At 44.6% G+C, this 21,099-nt stretch overlaps 1 protein-coding gene across 5 annotated transcripts in view; it reads left to right on the top strand.

The window, feature by feature from the left end:
- tenm1 (teneurin transmembrane protein 1) overlaps window positions 1-21,099 on the top strand; it is a 539,174-nt gene that overhangs the window by 78,984 nt on the left and 439,091 nt on the right. The gene's annotated exons all lie outside the window — the stretch shown is intronic.

Raw genomic sequence — 21,099 nt, forward strand, 5'->3', positions numbered from 1 at the left:
TGGGTTTGTAGGTTCTTTCTGAATGCATGGGCTAGGATGGGCTGAATGGCTTTACTCCTCCACGTCTATCTTACAATCTTGTGAACGCTAAACACAATTGAGTTTTCTGATTTTCAGAAATACGATGCTATCCATGATCTTAATAGTGCCCAATTTTTGGCCTGTTTCATCAATCTTCACTTTGGTAAACATGGTCTAAGACATGGGGCACGATTTTAAAAAGGAAAAACGGGTGGGTTGGGGTTGGAGAGGCAATCAAAATCACTGCTTTTGGGAGCGGGCAGACATCCAGACTGGAACCCGCACATTTTTGAATGAGACTCAGGCAAATCTGTGTGCGTGCGTACAGCAGTCACCAGGAAGTCCTGCCCCCACTTAAATCCAGTGGGCTGATAATTAAAGGAGCAAATGTACCTCATTGAGGTACTTAAGGTAGTTTATTTTTTGTGTATTGGATAGTTAAAAAGATTTTAATGTTGCCTGGGCTGCTTTCCCACGGCTTCACATTCACACCTGGTGAAACCAGATGGGAAGGACTGGATCAGTGAAAAATAAACTAAATAAATTAAATAAAATTACATTTCCCATTGTAAACAAATTAAATAAACATACCTTAAAAAACAATTTTGCCTGGATCTCCCCCCACTCTGATCCCGATGTCCGATGCTTGCCCTCTGATCCCAATGTCCGATGTTTCCACCCTAATCTTTGTTCCCCCCCCACCACCGCATTTCTATCCTAACTGCCGATGAGGTCTCTCTCTCTCTCTTTCTTCCCCCCACCCCACCACCCCACCTCAGATGTGTAGTCCCTGTCAGCAGCCAGCCTGTCAATCAGGCTGGCTGCTGGGCACAAAACCTGGAAGAGGTTTTGATTGGCCTCATTAAGGTTGCGATCGCATCCGCCTACTTCCCTTCTGGGTTTGACGCTCGCAAATACCCCCCCACCCCCGAAGTCTTCCCGCCGGCGTATTAAAATTGTGCCCATTGTATCCCATCTTTACTGTATTACAGAAACTTGCTGATCAAATACAGTCTATAATCATAACATCTTATTAGACTTGAAGAGAAAAAATATTCGCATTTATTTTACATGGTATCATATCACCAAGATGTCTCAATGTGCTTCACCGAGTAAATTACTTTGACCTGCAGTGATGCCTGTTACTTAAGCAAACTCAGCAACTATTCAATGCCAGCAATGTCCCACAAACATTAATGAGATGAATGGCCAGTTAATAAGATTTTGTTTTGGTGATGTTGGTTGATGGAGGAAGTCCCAGGACATCGGGAAAACTCTGCTTTAACTTTGAAAAGCACCATGGGTTCTTTGATGTCCACCTGATCAGGTAACAAAAGGACAGCACCTCTAACAATGTAGCACTTCCTTAGTATTGGCCTGGTTTGTCAGCCAAGTTCTAGCATCCAAGTCCTCGTGTGAAGCTTGAACCCTCAATCTTCTGACCCATGGCTACATTTTCACGTGTAAACTTTATACAAGTTTTCAACCTTGAAGCAAGGCGGAGAGAAAAAAACTCTTGCTTCATTCCATGCTATAATTTATCACAAGTGACACTAAGTGGCAGCAACATGCATCATGCATGTAAAACACCCTCCTTGTGCACATGCCTATGACTTGTGCACCATTATCTCCAAGTAAGGAATCCTCTTCACATCACATGCCATACATAACTGCTGTATAGTCTTCATGTACATAAAAATATATTTATGCCTGATATAATGTGACAAAAAAACATTTTTGTCTGTCCTTATCATTGTTATTGACTTCTTTCTGTCTTGGTGCATACAGTGTTAAGAACCAGGTCTTTGACAGAAAATGGTCCAGCTTGCTTTGTTACACAGTAGGCCAAGAACAGATGTTCTGTTTGTGACAGGTAGCCAAGGGAGATGCCAAGCCATTTATTCACAAGGAAGCATCCCATAGGTTTTTGTTTGAACAGGTGTGTGATTGGCAGCTCTAGTTGAGTTTAGGAGACACATGTTTAAATTTCCTTTGTCCCAGTCAAATTTTCGAAGTATATCTTGGCCTGTCCTGTTCCAATTGAATAGTCCATCAGAGAGATAGGCCAGAGAGACTCAATGGGTGGTCGGCAGTGAGCTGCCACATAAGGTTAATATTTATAGGCCTTGTGCCATATCCAGTTCACATTGAGGTTTAATGCAGCAGATGTGACTGTTCATTACTTTTCCTATCTTCCCAAGAGGGATAGTTGAGTATTTAACTACTATAAATCTCGTGTCATTGTCAAGTGTCATGCGTGTCATTGCTACTCTTCAGTTATCCATTTATTGATTAATAAATCTGTTTGGCAGTTTATAGCCTAAGCCATGGCCCAGTGGAATATTTGTTCTACCACCTTCTATAGTCAAGGAAGTCACATGAGGGTGCATGACATAACCAGTAATAGGCTCGCCTACAGTTGTGGTCTGAGATACTGTGAACATACCTAAGATCTTACCAGTTACGTTGTAAGTAGAGAGATCACTGTAATGCTAGTTGTACTTTTGTAGTTTTATATGAATATTTGCATTTCAAAGGGTTGATGGGTGTGTGGCCTTCAGTTGTAACAACATGGTAAACATCCCAATTGTTTCGGTCTCAGATAAATGGAGGAAGAAAGTACTCAACCATTGACTGAAGTAAAAAAACAAGCCTTCTGAAGTTCTCATGCAAATGGAATATTTTGGTTCTTACATAAAGCTCTGCTACAGACATTACCTTTTGCCAATAAGAAGTTGCCAGGAAAGCCAAACCAAGTAACTTTAAAGTTCCCCTTACTTTAGTGTAGAAGCCATATTTGTTTCAAAATTGGAACTCGTGGATCCGTTCCTTGGAGTGGCCAAGAGAGCTTGGTACCAATGGCAATTAAAATTCACTTGACTTCCTACCAAGCACTGTTGATTGTAATTCTTCTCCCCCTTGTCTTTGCACCACCTGCTAATTGTGTCATTAGAAACAATTAGTAGTCTCTTCAGGGAAAGCAATTAACTCCCTTCTTACCACAGACTTAGTTCAAACTCTTCACAAACCATAACATATTGAAGTATTGCCTGCTTTACAATCTTATGTTGCCTTCATATTACTTTGTATTTGTCTTGGCTGCTGATGCTCTGCAATCAGATCTGTTTACATAGGACTATTGCAAAGCACTGACAGCATTAGACAAGTAAACTGCATGCAAGTGAGATTAGGTACGCACAGCTGCTCAAATCATGATTTCCAGCATCCGCGGTATTTAGCTTTTGTGTATATCATGATTGTGACTTGTTTTCAAGCCACAGACCTTCCTAAAGACTTGAATAGGTCCATACAGAGGAGAGGTAATAGTAGCTGCCTTCGACATCAAAGCAGCATTCAACCAATGATCGCACCAAGGAGCCCTAGCAAAACTGAAGTCAGTGGTGGTGAAAGTAAAACCCTCCAATAGCTGGAGACATACTTGATGCAAAGAAGATGGTCATGGTCATCGGTGTCATGTCATTACTGCTGGAGTTCCATAGGGAAACGTCCTCTGCCCAAGCACCTTCATTTGCATCATTAACTACCTTCTCTCTGTTATAAGGTCAGGAATAGGGCTGTTTGCTGATAACTCCAGATTGTTCAGTTCCATTCACCACTCCTTTGATACAAAGCATCCTATATCAGGATCTGGATAATATGTAGATTTGGGATGACAAGTGACAAGTAACATTTGCACCACGTAAGTGCCAGGTAAGTACATGACTGCCAGTGTCTGCCATTTTTTGTATCTCAGCCCACTCATACAGGCCAGCAATGCACTTTTCACTTTGCTGGCATGTATATTTTTTATTATTTGTTCTTGGGATGTGGATGGCGCAGGCAAGGCCGCATTTATCCCTGGTTGCTCTGAGAAGGTGGTGTTGGGCCCGCTCCTTGAACTACTTCAGTTCATGTGGTGATGGTACTTCCACAGTGGTGTTATATAGGGAATTTCAAGATTCTGACACAACAACAGTGAAGGAAAGATGATAAGTGTCTAAATCAGGATAGTGTGTGAATTGTAGGTGAACTCGGAGGTGATGGTGTTCCCACAACATTGCTGCTCTTGCCCTTGGTGGTAGAGGTTACAGAGAAGGGAGTTGCTCTTGAAATAACCTTGGTGAGTTGCTGCAGTATATCCTGTAAATTGTACATATTGTAACCACAATATGCTGGTGAGAGAGGGGCTAGATAGTGAGTCTAATGGCAGGGGCATCAATCAAATGAACTGCTCTGTTTTTGACGGGGTCGGGCTTCTTGAGTGTTGTTGCAGCTGCACTCATCCAGGCGAATGATGAGTATTTTATCATAGTCCTGACTTGAACCTTGTAGACAGTGGAGAGGCTTTGAGGGGTCAGGAGTTGAGCCACTCATTGCAGAGTACCCAGTCTCTGTCCTGCTTTTGTAGTCATGGCATTGATATGGCCTGTCCAGCTCAGCTTCTGGTCAATGATGACTCAAGGATGTTGATGGTGGGGGACTCAGCGATGGTGGTAGCATAGAAGGTCAAGGGAAGATGACTATAATTTCTTATGTTTGAGATAATCATTAAATTATACCTATATGGCACGAATGTTACCTGCCACTCATCAGCTCAAGAATGGATATTATTCAGGTCCTTTTGCAGGCTGGCAGAGGATGTTTCATTATCAGAGGAGTTGTGAATGGAGCTGAACTCTGTGGAATCGTCAGTGGCAATCCCCACACCTGACCTCATGACGGAGGAAAGGTCATTGATGAAGCAGCTGAAGGTGGTTAGGCCAAAATTGCATTTTTGAGGAATTCCTGAAGTGACGTGCTGGGGCTGTGATGACTGACCTCCAACAACTATAATCATCTTCCTTTGCATCAAGTATGACTCCAGGCACTGGATAGTTTTCTTTTTGACCCCATTGACTTCAATGTTCCACAGGTCTTCAGCACTACAACCAGGATTTTGTCATGGCCCATAGCCTTCACTGTGTCCAGTTCCAGTGCACTTAGCCGCTTCTTAATGTCACATGGTGAATCGAATTGGCTAGACACTGGCATCTATGATGGTGGGGACCTAGAGAGGAGGCTAAATAGGGCCATTCCTGTGGCACTTTTTGGCTGAAGCCTTGTCACTTGTACTCAGGTGCTGCGCCTCACAATGATAAAGGATGGGGATGTTCATGGCACCGCCATTCTCAACTGGATGTAGTAGGGTTACAGAGCTTTGCTTTGATCCATTGATTGTGGAAACACATAGCTCTGTCTATAGCTTTGGAATTTAGCAGGCAGGTAACCTTGTGCAGTTGCTTCTCTAGGTTTGTACCTCATTCTAAGATATGTCTGATCCTGCTCCTGGCACACCCTTTTTGCAATCGTATTGAAACGGGATTGGTTTCCTGGCGTGATGGTGATGGCAGTGTGAGGAATATGCTAGGCCGTGAGGTTACAGATTGTGGTGCGAAGTAGTTCTGTTGCTGTTGATGGGCCACAGTACCTCATGGATGTCCAGTTTTGGGCTCCGAGTTCTGTTCTTAAGTCTGTCTCACTTAGCACAGTATAAGTGCCACACTAGAAGATGTGATGTGGAGATGCCGGTTATGGACTGGGGTGTACAAATGTAAGGAATCTAACAACACCAGGTTATAGTCCACCAATTTTATTTGAAAATCACAAGCTTTCGGAGGCTTTCTCCTTCTTCATTGAGTGTGGGATTCCTTGAAAATTACCGCATATGTAGTCAGAGAACAATGCCTGGTGATTACAGATAATCTTTCCAACTGCCCGTTATCAAGGCAATCAAAGGAATTGAATAGTGTTCAGACAGAGAGACATTAGATACAAGACTACTGAATATACAAACGGCCAGAACCAAAGACAGACAGAGAGAGAGAGAGAGAGAGAGAGAAACATCCGAAAGGAAGAGAAAGAGAGAGAATGACCAGTTGTATTAAAAACAGCTAACTTTTTTTTCCGCTGGTGGGGTTACGTGTAGCGTGACATGAACCCAAGATCCCGGTTGAGGCCGTCCTCATGGGTGCGGAACTTGGCTATCAATTTCTGCTCGACGATTTTGCGTTGTCGTGTGTCTCGAAGGCCACCTTGGAGAACTCTTACCCGAAGATCGGTGGCTGAATGTCCTTGACTGCTGAAGTGTTCCCCGACTGCCACCGATCTTCGGGTAAGCATTCTCCAATGAGGCTTGTGATTTTCAAATAAAACTGTTGGACTATAACCTGGTGTTGTAAGATTCCTTACATTTGTACACTAGAAGATGGCAGAGATGAGACCTTATCTTCACAAGGACAGTGCAGTGGTCACTTCTACTAATGCTATTGTGAACAGAGATGTTTGCAACAGGTAGGTTGATGAGGATGAGGTCAAGTAGGTTACATCCTCATGTTGGTTCCCTCACCATCTGACGCAGGCCAAATCTGGCATCTAGTCCTTCAGGACTTGGGTAGCTTGGTCAGTGGTGATACTACTAAGCCACTTCTGGTGGCAGACATTGAAGACCCCACTCAGAGTACATTCTGTGCCGTTATTCCCCTCAGAACATCCTCCAAGTGATGTTCAACATGGAGGAATATTGATTTGTCAGTTGGTGATCAGGAAGTTTCCTTGACTTGAAGCCATGAGACTTCATAGGACCCAGAGTCAATGCTATGGATTCCCAGGGTCACTCCTGCCCAAATGTATATTACCAGCTCTGGTTAGTCTTGCCTGCTAGTGGGACAGGACATACCCAAGGATAGTGATGGAAGAGTCTGGGACATTGGCTGCTAGAAATGGTTCTTTGAATATGACATAGGATGCATCAACATATGGACCTTAAAAGTCACTTACATGATGATCACCTTAAAACTCAAAGATAGGGGATACAAGGTAATGTTTTTTGGTATAGTTCCAATGTTTTAGAAAGGAGCAGACAATCCAGGACATAAATGAATCCTGGGATCATGGTGCAAAAAAAAAAGTGTAACATTTTTCAGAACATAAGGGACCAGTACAGGAGAGAAGGGATGCACCGAGACCAAATAAGGAGAAAGAGATCTGTAAAGAACACTGAGGTAGGTAGCATCGATAATCATCTGAACTAGATATGTTGGGGGGAGAGAGCAGGGGTAAACAGATCCCAGACAAGACTTAATTTAGTGTAGAAAGTTGTCTGCAGTTGGTATGGAGACAGTAACTCGAGACACACATATGAAAAGGCACTGGCAGTCATGAAAGGAGGCAGATTTATATTAAGAGATATATTGATATATTGTGACAACAGGGAACTACGATTTAGTAGGAACATGAGAAACTTGGCTAAATCCAGAGGATTGTTGTTAAGGATATAAAGTGCTTAGAAAAGAGAGTTGACAGAAAAGGAAGTGGTGTAGCCATAAATGTCAAAGACCTGGAAGGCAAAAGAAGTTGTTTCAATGGGAGAAAGAAAACTACATAATGGACTATTCTGGGTAGACGTCTCAAAGAGGAAAAAATTCAAGCTAATGCTGTAGACCTCCACATCAGCACAAGAAGGAAGATAGTTTGTTTTATGAAGAGGTAGAAGGGTGTATGAGAACAAAAAAGTTATTTTAATGGGTGATTTCAATCAATCTAATGTAAATTGGAAAAACCCTGTGGTGTAGTCACAACTGATAAATGCAATGCATGATGCTTGATGATCAAGTGCATCAGAGAAGCTATGAAAGGTAGTGCTTATCTCAAGCTAGAATTTTTAAATGATTGGGGAGACTGTTCAACAACGCTGCAATAGAGAACAACTGGAACACTTTTAAAGGCATAATGTTGAGTATGCAGGATAAATAAGTACCTAAAACCTGATGGCTTGCATCCGAGGATCTTAAAGGAAGTGGCTACAGAGAAAGTGGATGTATTCGTTGTAATCTTCCTGAATTCACTAGATTCTGGAAAGATCCCAGTGGATTGGAAAACTGCCAATGTAACACCCCTATTCAAGAAGGGAGTGAGACAGAAAGCAGGTAACTATAGACCAGTTAGCCTAACATCTGTCATTGGGAAAATGCTAGAATCGATTATTAAGGAAGTAGAAGCAGGACATTTGGAGACTCAAAATACAATCAAGGAGAGTCAACATGGTTTAATGAAGGAGATATCATGTCTGACAAATTTATTAGAGTTTTTTGAGGAAGTAACGGGCATGGTGGATAAAGGGGAACCAATGGATGCAGTATATTTGGATTTCCAAAAGGCATTCAGTAAGGTGCCACATAAAAGATTACTGCACAAGATAGGAACTCATAGTTTTGGGGGTAGGATTGGCTAACTAACAGAAAACAAAGAGTTGGGATAAAAGGGTCATTTTCAAAATGGCAATCTGTAACGAGTGGGATGCCTTAAGGATCAGCGCTGGGGCTTCAACTATTTACAATATATATCAATGACTTGGATGAAGGAACAGAGTGTCTTGTGGCCAAATTTGCTGATGATACAAAGATAAGTGGAAAAGCAAGTTGCGATGAGGACACAAAGTGTCTGCAAAGGGATATTGAGAGGTTAAGCGAATGGGCAAAGATTTGGCAGATGGAATATAACGTGGGAAAATGTGAAGTCATCCACTTTGGGAGGAAAAATAAAAAAGCAAAATATCATTTGAATGGAGAAATACTACAAAATGCTGCGGTACAGAGGGATTTGGGTGTCCTCGTACATGAAACACAAAAAGTCAACATACAGGTGCAGCAGGTAATCTGGAAGGCAAATGGAATATTGGTCTTTATTTCTAGGGGGATGGAGTATAAAAGCAGGGAAGTCATGCTACAACTGTACAGGGTGCTGGTGAGACCACACCTGGAGTACTGCATACAGTTCTGGTGCCCTTATTTAAGGAAGGACATATTTGCATTGGTGGCAGTTCAGAGAAGGTTCACTAGGTTGATTCCGGGTATGGAAGGGTTGTCTTATGAGGAAAGATTCAACAGGTTGGGTCTATACTCATTGGAGTTTAGAAGAATGAGAAGAGATCTTATTGAAACATACAAGATTCTGAGGGGACTCGATAGGGTAGATGCTGAGAGGATGTTACCACTCATGGGGGAATCTAAAACTAGGGGGCATAGTCTCAGAATAAGGGGTCGCCCATTTAAGATGGAAATGAGGAGGAATTTCTTCTCCCAGAGGGTCGTGAATCCTTGGAATTCTTTACCCCAAAAAGCTGTGGAGGCTGAATCATTGAATATTTTCAAGGCTGAGTTAGACAAATTTTTGATCAGCAAGGGAGTCAAAAGATATGGGGAAAGGGCAGGAAAGTGGAGTTGAGGTAAAAATCAGATCAGCCATGATCTCATTAAATGGCGGAGCAGGCTCGAGAGGCCGAATGGCCTACTCCTACTCCTATCTCTTATGGTCTTATGGTCTAACATGCAGAAATATGTTGAAAAGAGTGCTCAGAAGCCAAAGGGAGATCTAGAATAAAAAGCATAGCTTCAGATGCAAATTCTAACAGTAAGAAAATCTTTCTGTATTTCAACAGTGAGGGCAATAATAACAACGTGCAATTATATAGTGCCTTTAATGTAGAAAAATGTCCAAAGGTGCTTTACAGAAGTATATTCAGACAAAAATGTATGCCAAGCCAAAGATGGAGATATTAGGAAGGGTTACTAAAAGCTTAGTCACAGAGGTCAGTTTTAAGGAGGGTCTTAAAGAACGAGAAGGAGGCGGAGAGGTTCAGGGAGGGAATTCCAGAGCTTCGGGTTTAGTCAGCTGAAGGCATGGCTGTCAAAGCCTGGGCAAAGGAAGTGGGGATGCACAAGAGGCCAGAGTCAGAGGAATGCAGAGTTCTTTGAGGGTTGAAAGGCCAAAAAGGTTATAGAGATAGGGAGGGACAAGGCCATGAAGAGATTTAAACATGAGAATGAGAATTTTAAATCTGAGGCAGTGGGGACCGGGAACCAATGTAGGTCTGTGAGCACAGGGCAATGGGTGAGTGGGACTAAAGTTTATGGAGGGTGTAGCATAGAAGGCAGTCAGAGAAGAGGAGAACCATAAAAGATGCAAACAGTTTCAAAATAAGATGATGAGCACAGGATGGTAAACATTCTGAATGACTACTTCTCAAAGTATTCACAAGGGCAGATATGAGCAATGTGCCCATCTCAAACACAAGTAACAGGCAGAACTGATGACTTCAATAACCACTGCGATGAAAGTCCCAGACAGGCTACAAGGGCTCAAAGCAATAAATCCCCAGAGATGCTTGGTATTTATCGTGCAGCTCTAAAGGAGAGTAGGGAGAGATTTGTGAGGCATTGAGAATCATTATGAGGGAGTCACTGGTCACTGGGGAGATACCAGGAGATTGAAAGCAGACCAATATATATTCAAGAAGTATGATGAATGGAACCTTTCTAAAGGCAACTACAAACCCATTACTCTTTCTTCAATCCATTGTAAAATAATGGAATTGATTATCAGGTGTAAACTTGAAGATTATATATATATATACATTAATAACAACTACAGTCGACATGGATTCAGAAGGGGATAATCCTGCCTAACCAACTTCCTTGATTTCTATGAGGAAATAACATGCCAAGTGGATGTGGAAAACTATGCTGCACTTGGACTTCTGGAAAACATTTGGCAATGTTTCATTTATCATCATTTCACTATAATGGTCAGACACAGCCCATGGTCCAGTTAGTTGTAATGACATTATATACAATTCTCCCTTTCTATTAGAGCCCTCAATATAATAAGATTTTGTATGGTTAGAACATCAGAGTTTGGGGAACACGAAAAGGTCATTTAAGTGCAACAAGCATGTCCATTTTGATTGATTTCCAATCCAACAAAAAAAGAAAGATTTAGCATTTATATAGTGCTTTTCACCTCCTCGGGATGTCTCAAAGTGCTTCACTACCAATTCCTTTTAAATTGTAATTACTGTTTCGTAGGTAAATGGGGTAGCCAATTTGCACACAGCAAGATCCCACAAAGAACAATGAGTTGAACAACCAGTTAATCCATTTTGGAGGTAGGTGAGGGAATGCAGGTTGACACGACACTGGGAGAATTCCCTGGTCTTCTTCAAAAAAAAGTGCTGTGGGATCTTTTATGTCCACCTGACCTGGCAGATGGGGCCTTGTTTTAACATCTCATCTGAAAGTTGACAACTCCAACAATGCAGTACTCCCTCAGAAGTGTCAGCCTTGATTACGTGCTCAGGAACTGCAGTGGGGTTTGAGCCATAACCTTCTGATTCAGTGGTGAAAGTGCTACTACTGAGGCAAGTTGACACTTGCAACAACAGAAACTTGCACTTTCATAATACATTTCATGTAACAAAAGATTCCCAGGCACTTTACAAAGTCAAGACACCCAAGCTGGAAGAGGGAGAGAAGTTGAGGTGGGGTGAGGGTGGCACGGTCAAAGCAGTGGGTTTTGAGAATGCTTTTGAGGATGAAGAGAGCTAGTTTAGAGGAGCATTTTAGAAAGACAATTCCAGAATATAGGGACATAGTGGCTGAAGGCTGTGTCATAGATACTGGATTATATACCTTCGCCCTTCTCTCTCTCCAGAAATACACCAAGTTGCTTCTCGAACTCATTTATTCTGTACATTTCAGTGGCCTTTGGAGCAACAGGAAACTTGATAACGGGCTAGAAATTAGGTCGTGTAGCATCTGTTGTTTCAGTGCTACACGGCCTCCCGAAGTTCTAAAATAGTGTCCGGAATGCGCGTGCACGCTTCGAGCGTTACGTGTGCTGGACGCCATCTTGGTAAAGGGCTTCGCACATGCGCAGATACGCTGGCAGCATGTAAAGTAGGGAGAATATGCGTTAGATCAGTGCGCCACACTGATTTAAAGTGACAGACAACATTTTGGCACTTAACGCTCCACTCAATGCATTGTCTTAACCACGAACACCTGGACATGTCTTAGAGTGCTTGGAGGAGCCCTCACCAGAGCTATTGAAAGGGATCATGCAGGTGTTGCAGGTTAGTTACTGGATTATTGCTTCTGGCTGCTGGTAGAATAGGACATGTTTGTTGAAGCTTTCTATACTTACATAGAGTTGCTATCGTATATTTGAGGGTGGTTTAGCAGGTATGCTTTATGGTTGGTATAATTTCCAACAGTGTTTGAACAAGATTCCTGGCAACCATGGGTGGTCTCCTAGGGCTCCCGCTGGGCATAGAACACGACTGGGAGCAACCAGGGAGGCCAGGCAGAACAGGTCAAGTTGGAGAGGGAGGAGGAGGCGCAGGACACTGAGCGGGAGGCCATATCCCATGAAGGCCTTCAGGGAACACCACTCTCACCTCCAGATGAGCGAGGATCAGTGCATCCGACGGCTGAGGTTCACCAAAGAGGCCATGACAGAAATCTGTCACCTGCAGCCACAAATACAGCCTCAAGGCAAGACAAGAACAGGATTGCCTGTGGCTGTGAAGGTAACTGTGGCACTGAACTTCTACGGCTCTGGATCCTTTCAGGCCTCTGCTGGCGAGCTGTGCAACATCTCGCAGTGTGCAGTGCACTGCTGCATAAGGGGGGTCATGGAGGCACTATATAAGATGCACAACAGGTTCATCATGTTCCCTCTTGATAGAGAGAAGCAGAACAAATGAGCACGAGGGTTTGCTCGCATTGCAGGCTTCCCCATGGTGCAGGGTGCCATCAACTGCATGCATATTGCCATGTGTGCTTCACATGTCAACTCAGCCATCTTCGTGAACAGAAAGGGGTTCCAATCCCTGAGTGTGCAGCTGGTGTGTGACCACGCGCAGCGCATCATGGAGTTCAATGCCCGCTAACCTGGCAGCCATCATGACATCTTCACAATGCGGCAGTCCAACGTGCCAGCTATCTTTGAACCGCCTTGGCAAGTGAAAGGTTGGCGACTGGGTGACAAGGGCTAGCCCCTCATGAGGTGGCTCATGACCCCGGTCAGGAACACAGGCACATGTGCCAAGCAGGTCTACAACGAGAGTCATGCTGCCACACGCAATGTCATTGAGCACACCATAGGCATCCTAAAGCAACGTTTCTGCTGTGTGGATCTTTCTGCTGTACTCAGCTGAGAGGGTGTCAAGCTTTGTGTTGGTATGCTGCATACTGGACAACCTCACCATTATGAGGGAACAGCCCTTGCCACCAATTATACGGCAAGACTCTGAGCTAGAGGAAGAGGCTGAGGTTGAGGGGGAGGAGGCAGAGGGGGAAATGGAGGAAGACGCAAGAAGGCAACAAGGAACACTGGCCCTGTCTTCCAGGGCTCTGTGTGCTCCGTGCTCCGTGAGCGATATCAACAACGTGAACGATATCTCCCAAGTCACCAACAGTCCTATACTCCCCACCCATCCTGTCCCGCATGACCATCAAGTTGCCCTCCATATGATTACACATTGCTTCCTCCCTCAGCTCACAGAAATAAAAACCACCACCAAATGCAAATTCAAATTCACATTTATAAATTAACACATGAAATGATACAAACAAAATGAGACTATTCACGCTTGTGCATTCCCTCAGTGCCTGTTGTTCGTGTGCCTTTATCTTTCCTAGAGCTCCTACGAGGTATATCCCCAGTGGCTGGAGCATGGGTGGTGGAAGATTGCTGACCTTCAATTGAGGAGCTTGCAGATGGTCGTGAAGGACGACCTCGAGCAGCTCTGGGCCGGGAGGGCCCGGCTTCAGACTGTGCCATCTCGGCATGGGCTGCAACAATCTGGCCTGGCTGGCTGATAGGCAACAGCAAGGGAAGTGGCAGGGGTGGGAGCAGGAATGCTGTCATCCAGACAGAGGACAGTGGGTTCGATTGCCATGGTGCCACTGCCACTCGCAAGGGGCGGCACCTCAGCAATCCTGGTGATCAGCTGGACAACGGATTGCTGGAGTGCTGTGATGTCCTGGAAGCCCCGTTCCACTGTGGTACCCAGAGCCACTATAACAGCAGTCTGCGCTTCCATCGCAATAGTCTGAGCTGCCATTGCAACAGTCTGAGCTTCAACTGAAGTTTGCAGACCTTTGATCGCATCGGTTTGTGCTGCAATGGCAGCTGTTTGTGCTGCAATGGAAGCTGCGACGTCGGCCATCAGATGTTGCATCATGGTGGGTTCCATAGGTGTGCTGATGCAACCGACCACCCGTTCCGTGTGGGTAAGGATGGGCTCCAAGCTCTGTGCAAAGCCCTGTGCAAAGTTGGAGGTGGACACCTCCATGCCCCTTGACATTGTGAGCAGGCTTTCCAATGCACCAAGCATTTGGTGGTGTACGCCCATCAGCCGTCTTCTATAGCCTGGCCCATCAAAGTCGTCATCTGACCCCTCAGCAGCAGAACCATTGTGCAACCTCACCCTCTGACGAGCTGGCACCTGTGGTATCCGTTCCCCCAACCCTGGCTCCTGCGCACTTGTGCCTGGTGTCTCACCACGTGCAGATCCCTCCTCTAACCTAGCATCTAAAGGACACGCAGTGTCAGTATCTGTGCTAGTGGATGCGAATGTCAGATTGAGTGATGGTGCGGCTTTGTTATCAGTGTCCTCCTCCTCTTCCTCCACCTTGGACAGTGCCGGCTCCAGTTCTTGGGTATCTTCAATGACAAAGGGAGACAGGTTGAGTTGTGAAGCGAGGATAGGAGCGAGTAGGGCTTGCGTGCTGACACCATCTCCAGCACGTGAGTCAGAAAAGATTGTGGGATGAGGGAGAAGTGGGAAACGAGAAGGAGGATTAGGCATGCAGAGACCCCCTTCGCAGGACTTCCAGTGCTGCCGGTGTCCACGTCCGTAGCGACGGCCCACCCAATGATGCGCAACACTATCTCCTCTGGGGAGTAAGGACGTGTAGGAGTGCCTATCCTCCCTCAGGTCTCTCCTGCTGCCCGCTGTTTTGCGAGATAGAGGGAAGTGTGTCAGTGAATATCCTGCAAGGTGTCTGGGTGATGTGCCTGTCATGGTTGAATAGTTGCCAGTGTGCGTGGTGGTTATGTGGCCTGCAAGTGTGGTACGATGTGAGGGTGAGATGCAGCATACAAAGTGCAGCGTTGTGTATGGATGGGCCGAGTTTGTTGGTGGGTGGATGACGGGGAGTGTGATGCGTGCAGCAGTGTTGCAGTTGGTAGGATGTGCCATTTGACACTTGCATTCACTCACCTTGACCACACTTGTCAAATCATTGAACTTTTATCGGCACTGCACCCACGTGCGCGGTGCAGTGATCCTGGCATTCACCTCCTGGGCCATTTCCTCCCACTGCCTCCACAGCTGGCATCTGGAGGGTCTCCTGCCACCCTGCGGGTACAGGATGGCCCTCCATTTGTCCACTCCCTCCACCATGGCTTCCAGTGCGTTGTCCGAGAACCTGGGTGTGCGCTGTCTTATCGGTCCAGCAATCCTGCCTGCCATCCTGCACTGCTCTCATTGACTGTGCACCTCCCCTTTAAGAGGTGCAGGCTGCCTTGAACTAGTGCTGGCCACGCCCCATTTCAGGCCTCCTGCTTGTGCACGCAGCCTCTCAACAGCGCGGGTAGCGTTGGCTGCATGTAGAAATCATGTCAAAAACCAGGCAGCATGAATCTCACATGCTGCCTGCATCGGAAGCGCTGGGCGCTGGTTAATTGCGGACCGCAATGCCACAACTCTTATCCTTTGCGTGACAACAATTTTCTGCCTGACTTCTCTTACTTCTAGCTCACAGCTTTGAAATTATGTCCTCTGGTATTTGAATCCTTTGCCATATTGAATAATTTGCTAAAGACAGCAACCCTGTGGAGAACATCTCGAGTCCATGCGGCCAATGTGCCAGTTTGCTACTTTTATCTTCATTATTAATAGACAAAGAAAAATCTTGTCAATTTTAAATTTGCATTGAGAATACTGTGATCAAAGGCAATTTGGTGACACAGCTCGTTGAAGTTCCAATGCGCTGTGCCACAGAGCAGGAAGGTTTGTGCCCGCAATTCCCTGTGCACTGAGTTTCCAGCCTCAGCAAATTGTTGGAGATTTTAATAAAAATTTTAATTAAATTTTTTTAAACCTTTTCTTTTTGCCTCTTTTTTTCTCTCTCAATCCAATCTTTCTTTCCCTCTTTATTTCTCTTTGGGTACCTGATTTGACATTGAATTCAGCATTCTAACTGACATTTCCCTGTTCAGACTGTGCTGTTCATTTAACAATCTATCAATCTAAGTGGTTAAGGAGATATACAGTTGCTTGCCCTGTTCACTCAGATCCCAGATGCCCTGTAGGGGGTGCTGCACTATTTTCATCTCCCATTTACAGCAACTTGCAGTGCAAAATATCACGGAGATTAAATGGGCAAGGGCAAGTCTAACTAACATCAGGTGCCATTTGTTGACTGGCTACAGCAATTTCTGGGCCAATGTGCAACATGGGAAGACCTAGCAATAAGAGGGATAGAAAATAAGCCAGACAGGAAACACTATCAAGACAAAAGGAAACAATCTTCCATTAGTGAAAGTGTTTGATGGAAGGATAGCTGTTTAAAGGGGCTTATCACATTTTATGTATTACCTTAACAGGAAATTCCTATTGCAGTTTAAAATCTCAGTGATCAAAAAGATACAGTGGAATAGAAATGTTGGACCATTGAAAAGAGTTCGGCAGGAACAAAAGCCACATTCGGTGACTTTGTAAATACATTTCAAATTACATTCCGTTGCACTTCATTTCAAAGAAACATTTTAGAGTAGTGCATTCTTTTTTAAAATTATTTTTACATTCTACGTAACAGCACAGCTGGTGGAAAAAAACAATTACAATTCATCTTCTAACATTTTGTCATGTAACAATTTCCTTCTTGCACTTTTGTACCTCAGAGCAATTATCATTATGTTATTGGCAAGAAGAAGCAGGCATATGTTGTTATTGTTCTGCATGTGTACATGTATCTGTGAGTCACACACGCACTCTTCACTGGAACAACACTGTAGCGTATTTCTTGCAAAAAAAAATTGGCAACAGAATGGAAAGTCCATGGTTAAATTTCCAATTTGTGCTGAGCAAGTTGATCACAGCAAAGGTGACAATTTGCACAATTGTTCCCAGCTCACCCGTGATTAGGAAACAGACTAAGTCAGCCAGAATTCTTACTTACGTTTGCTATCCAGTGATCAGTGTAGGAAAGTTCCCATGTGTGAATGCTGGGTGAGGACAGGATTAAGTTTGGCAGTGATTCCCTTCACGGTTGAATAGTCTGCTGATGCTCACTGTCTAGGCTCACGTGTGCGGGATAGCCTTTTGGGCAAGGTACCAAAGGGTTGTTAGCACCCGATGAACTGTACCCCAGGAAGAGCTTACAACTTGAGGAGAAGATGAAATTAAAAAATATATAGCATTTACATGTCTCAAAGAGCTGAATTCCAGAGGTGAGGTGAGAGTGACTGCTCTTGACATCAAGGCAGCATTTGACCGAGTGTGGCACCAAGGAGCCCTCGTAAAATTGAAGTCAATGGAAGTCAGGGGGAAAACTCTCCAGTGGCTGGAGTCATACCTAGCACAAAGGAAGATGGTAGTGGTTGTTGAAGGGCAATCATCTCAGCCCCAGGACATTGCTGCAGGAGTTCCTCAGGGCAGTGTCCTAGGCCCAACCATCTTCAGCTGCTTCATCAATGACCTTCCCTCCATCATAAGGTCAGAAATGGGGATGTTCGCTGATGATTGCACAGTGTTCAGTTCCATTCGCAACCCCTCAAATAATGAAGCAGTTTGAGCCCGTGTGCAGCAAGACCTGGACAACATCTAGGCTTGGGCTCATGAGTGGCAAGTAACATTCGCGTCAGACAAATGCCAGGCAATGACCATCTCCAACAAGAGAGAGTCTAACCACCTCCCCTTGACATTCAACGGCATTACCATCACCGAATCCCCCCACATCAACATCCATTGACCAGAAACTTAACTGGACCAGCCATATAAATACTGTGGCCACAAGAGCAGGTCAGAGGCTGGGTATTCTGTGGCAAGTGACTCACTTCCTGACTCCCCAAAGCCTTTCCAATGAGAATCCCTACGTGGTCAGTTTTTAGTAAAATATTAAAATGCCTATGTGGCAAAGAAGCAGAATGCAAAATGGTTAGAAAGGGTTAATTAGTTAGTAACTGAGATTGATACAGGTGGCCTGGCCCTCCTGCTGGGCCATATGTTTGCTTAGTCAGCAGGCTTGCATTGTCTTATCAATGATAGGTCTTTGATGTGAGTCAAGGACTGGTCTGAATGTCTCCATGTTTATGGCAGATCAATATAGGTAACGAGCTTAGCCAAAGTTGAAAGACATTCCAGGTTGGGAGATAAGGAACAGAAGGAACAGGGAAGAACATTCCAAGTTGGAAAGTGAGGAAGTATCCCCTTTGATGTCTAATAGCAACATGGTCAGCATATGGATTGTCTATGATTGGCCGGAAATAATGTAACCCCGCATGGCAACCTGTGCCCGGCTTATGATTGGTGTTGACTCTTGTGTTAATGATGTTCCAACCTCTATGGATTTGTATAAAGGTATGAGTTTTTGTCTTTGTCTTTGTCTTTGTCTCCTTATTCTGTTAGAATCGTTCGGATTCTCTCAGGAATCTGAATTGAAGCTACAGACTAAGATCTGCTATTAAAGTTGTTTGAACTTTACGGTGTACTCGAATCAGTTCTTGCTGAACCAGACTGAGGGGAAAGAATCCGGTTCGTCACCACCATCTACAAGGCACAAGTCAGGAGTGTGATGGAATACTCTCCACTTGCCTGGATGAGTGCAGCTCCAACAACACTCAAAAAGCTCAACACCATCCAGGACAAAGCAGCCCACTTGATTGGCACCCCATCCACCACCCTAAACATTCACTCCCTTCACCACCGGCGCACAGTGGCTGCAGTATGTACCATTCACAGGATGCACTGCAGCAACACGCCAAGGCTTCTTCGACAGCACCTCCCAAACCCACGACCTCTACCACCTAGAAGGACAAGAGCATCAGGCACATGGGAGCACCACCACCTGCACGTTCCCCTCCAAGACACACACCATCCCGACTTGGAAATATATCGCCATTCCTTCATCATCGCTGGGTCAAAATCCTGGAACTCCCTTCCCAACAGCACTGTGGGAGAACCTTCACCACACAGACTGCAGCGATTCAAGAAGGCGGCTCACCACCACCTTCTCAAGGGCAATTAGGGATAGGCAATAAATGCTGGCCTTGCCAGCGACGCCCGCATTCTATGAATGAATAATAAAAAAACTATATGGGAATGTGAGCCTTGGTTATAACCTCAAGTATTGGAGTATGACCTGAACCTCCAAACTTACTGACACAGAGAACAGGAGTGCTACCAAGTGGGCCAAAAAAGGAGGGATTTGTTATAACAATTATATTGCAGAAGCCAAATGCTACTTGTACAGGAGTTTTAAGGTGTTTGTATGGGAAATGTTTGTCATTAATGTGAGTGCTGTGCCCATCTGAAATACTAGAAAGATGAAAAATGAATGCTGGTCATCCCTCAAACAACACAGCTTACGCTGCTATCAAATATCAGCTGCTCTGCTCCAGTTAAGATTGAGAGATACACTAGCTGTGCAGTACCAGATGTGATCACGTGAGTGAATTATATATAGAATGCTGCACACTCTCAAGACAGCAATCTAATCAAGAGGTTCAAATGACATCATGAATTGCACTGAGATTAGGTTATAGCCTTGAAATCATTCCGTTTTATCTGGTGTCGCTTTAATATGTACTGTTTGAGTTTTATGTGGGGAAAGGCGAGTTATTCTGTCTTCATTTCTGTTGTTTAAGTCATTCTTTTTGCTGTGAGTGACTTTCAGCACATTCAGGGATAATTTCCTACGTCATTGGTGCTGGTGGGAGTAGCTCGCCCACAATAAGTTTTTGATGGTCTGAATATCGTGGGTAGTGCGTGCCAGAATTTCCAATTTGCACTGCTGGCAAGTGAGGATCCCTGCTGGCAGTGTGGACTCATAAAATTACCCAATCCATCTTCTTGATGTGCAATGGCTCTCACACAACAGGATTAATGATTATGATATAACTCCTACAGAATCTTTAGTTGATTGACAGAATGCTTATTGCTCCGTATATTTTGTAAACTGTTTACAATTCTGAGGCTCCAAAACTTTGCGCAGAGCCTCGCTCAGCAGGAGTGTGGGTCGGGGTATCAGGTGAGGAGGTTAGTGGACTCCATTCACAGCATTCTTGATTTTCCAGTCCCTCCGCATCAGGAGCAGAGCCTCACAAAATGTACCCTTATTACATAGAATTATACAGAATGTGCAGCAGAAAACAAGCCATTCGGCCCAACCGGTCCATGCCGGTGTTTATGCTCCACTCGAGCCTCCTCCCACCCTCCTTCATCTAACCCTAGCAGCATATCCTTCTATTCCTTTTTCCCTCGTGTGTTTATCTAGCTTCCCTTAAATGCATCTGTGCTATTCGCTTCAAATACTCCTTGTGGTAGCAAATATTGTATTTAAGGTTTGGAACACAATGGAACCACCGAGATCAGCTTTCTGAGACAATTATCAGTATTGTAATTGTCTCCAGTTGTGCTCTGTTACTGCATACAGTGCCATTATTTGCAGTCCTGGTCTCATTCAAATTAGAATCATAGAAAATTTACGGCACAGAAGGAGGCCATTCGGTCCTACGTGTCCGCTCCGGCCGAAAATGAGCCACCCAGCCTAATCCCACATTCCAGCACTTGGTCTGTAGCCTTGTAGGTCACGGCACTTCAGGTGCACATCCAGTTATTTTTAAATGAATTGAGGGTTTATGCCTCTGCCACCCTTTCAGGCAGTGAGTTCCCGACCCCCACCACCCTCTGGGTGAAAATAAATTTTCTCAGCTCCCCTCTAATCCTTCTACCAATTACTTTAAATCTATGCCCCTTGGTTGTTGACCTCTCTGCTAAGGGAAATAGTTCCTTCCTATCCACTCTATCTAGGCCCCTCATAATTTTGTACACCTCAATGAAATCACCCCCAGCCTCCTCTGTTGCAAAGAGAACATCCGCAGCCTATCCAATCTTTCCTCATAGCTAAAATTCTCCAGTCCTGGCAACATCCTCGTAAATCTCCTCTGTACCTTCTCTAGTGCAATTACATC

The sequence above is a fragment of the Heptranchias perlo genome, chromosome 15 (genome assembly GCF_035084215.1).
Source record: "Heptranchias perlo isolate sHepPer1 chromosome 15, sHepPer1.hap1, whole genome shotgun sequence".
NCBI classification, from domain to species: Eukaryota; Metazoa; Chordata; class Chondrichthyes; order Hexanchiformes; family Hexanchidae; genus Heptranchias; species Heptranchias perlo.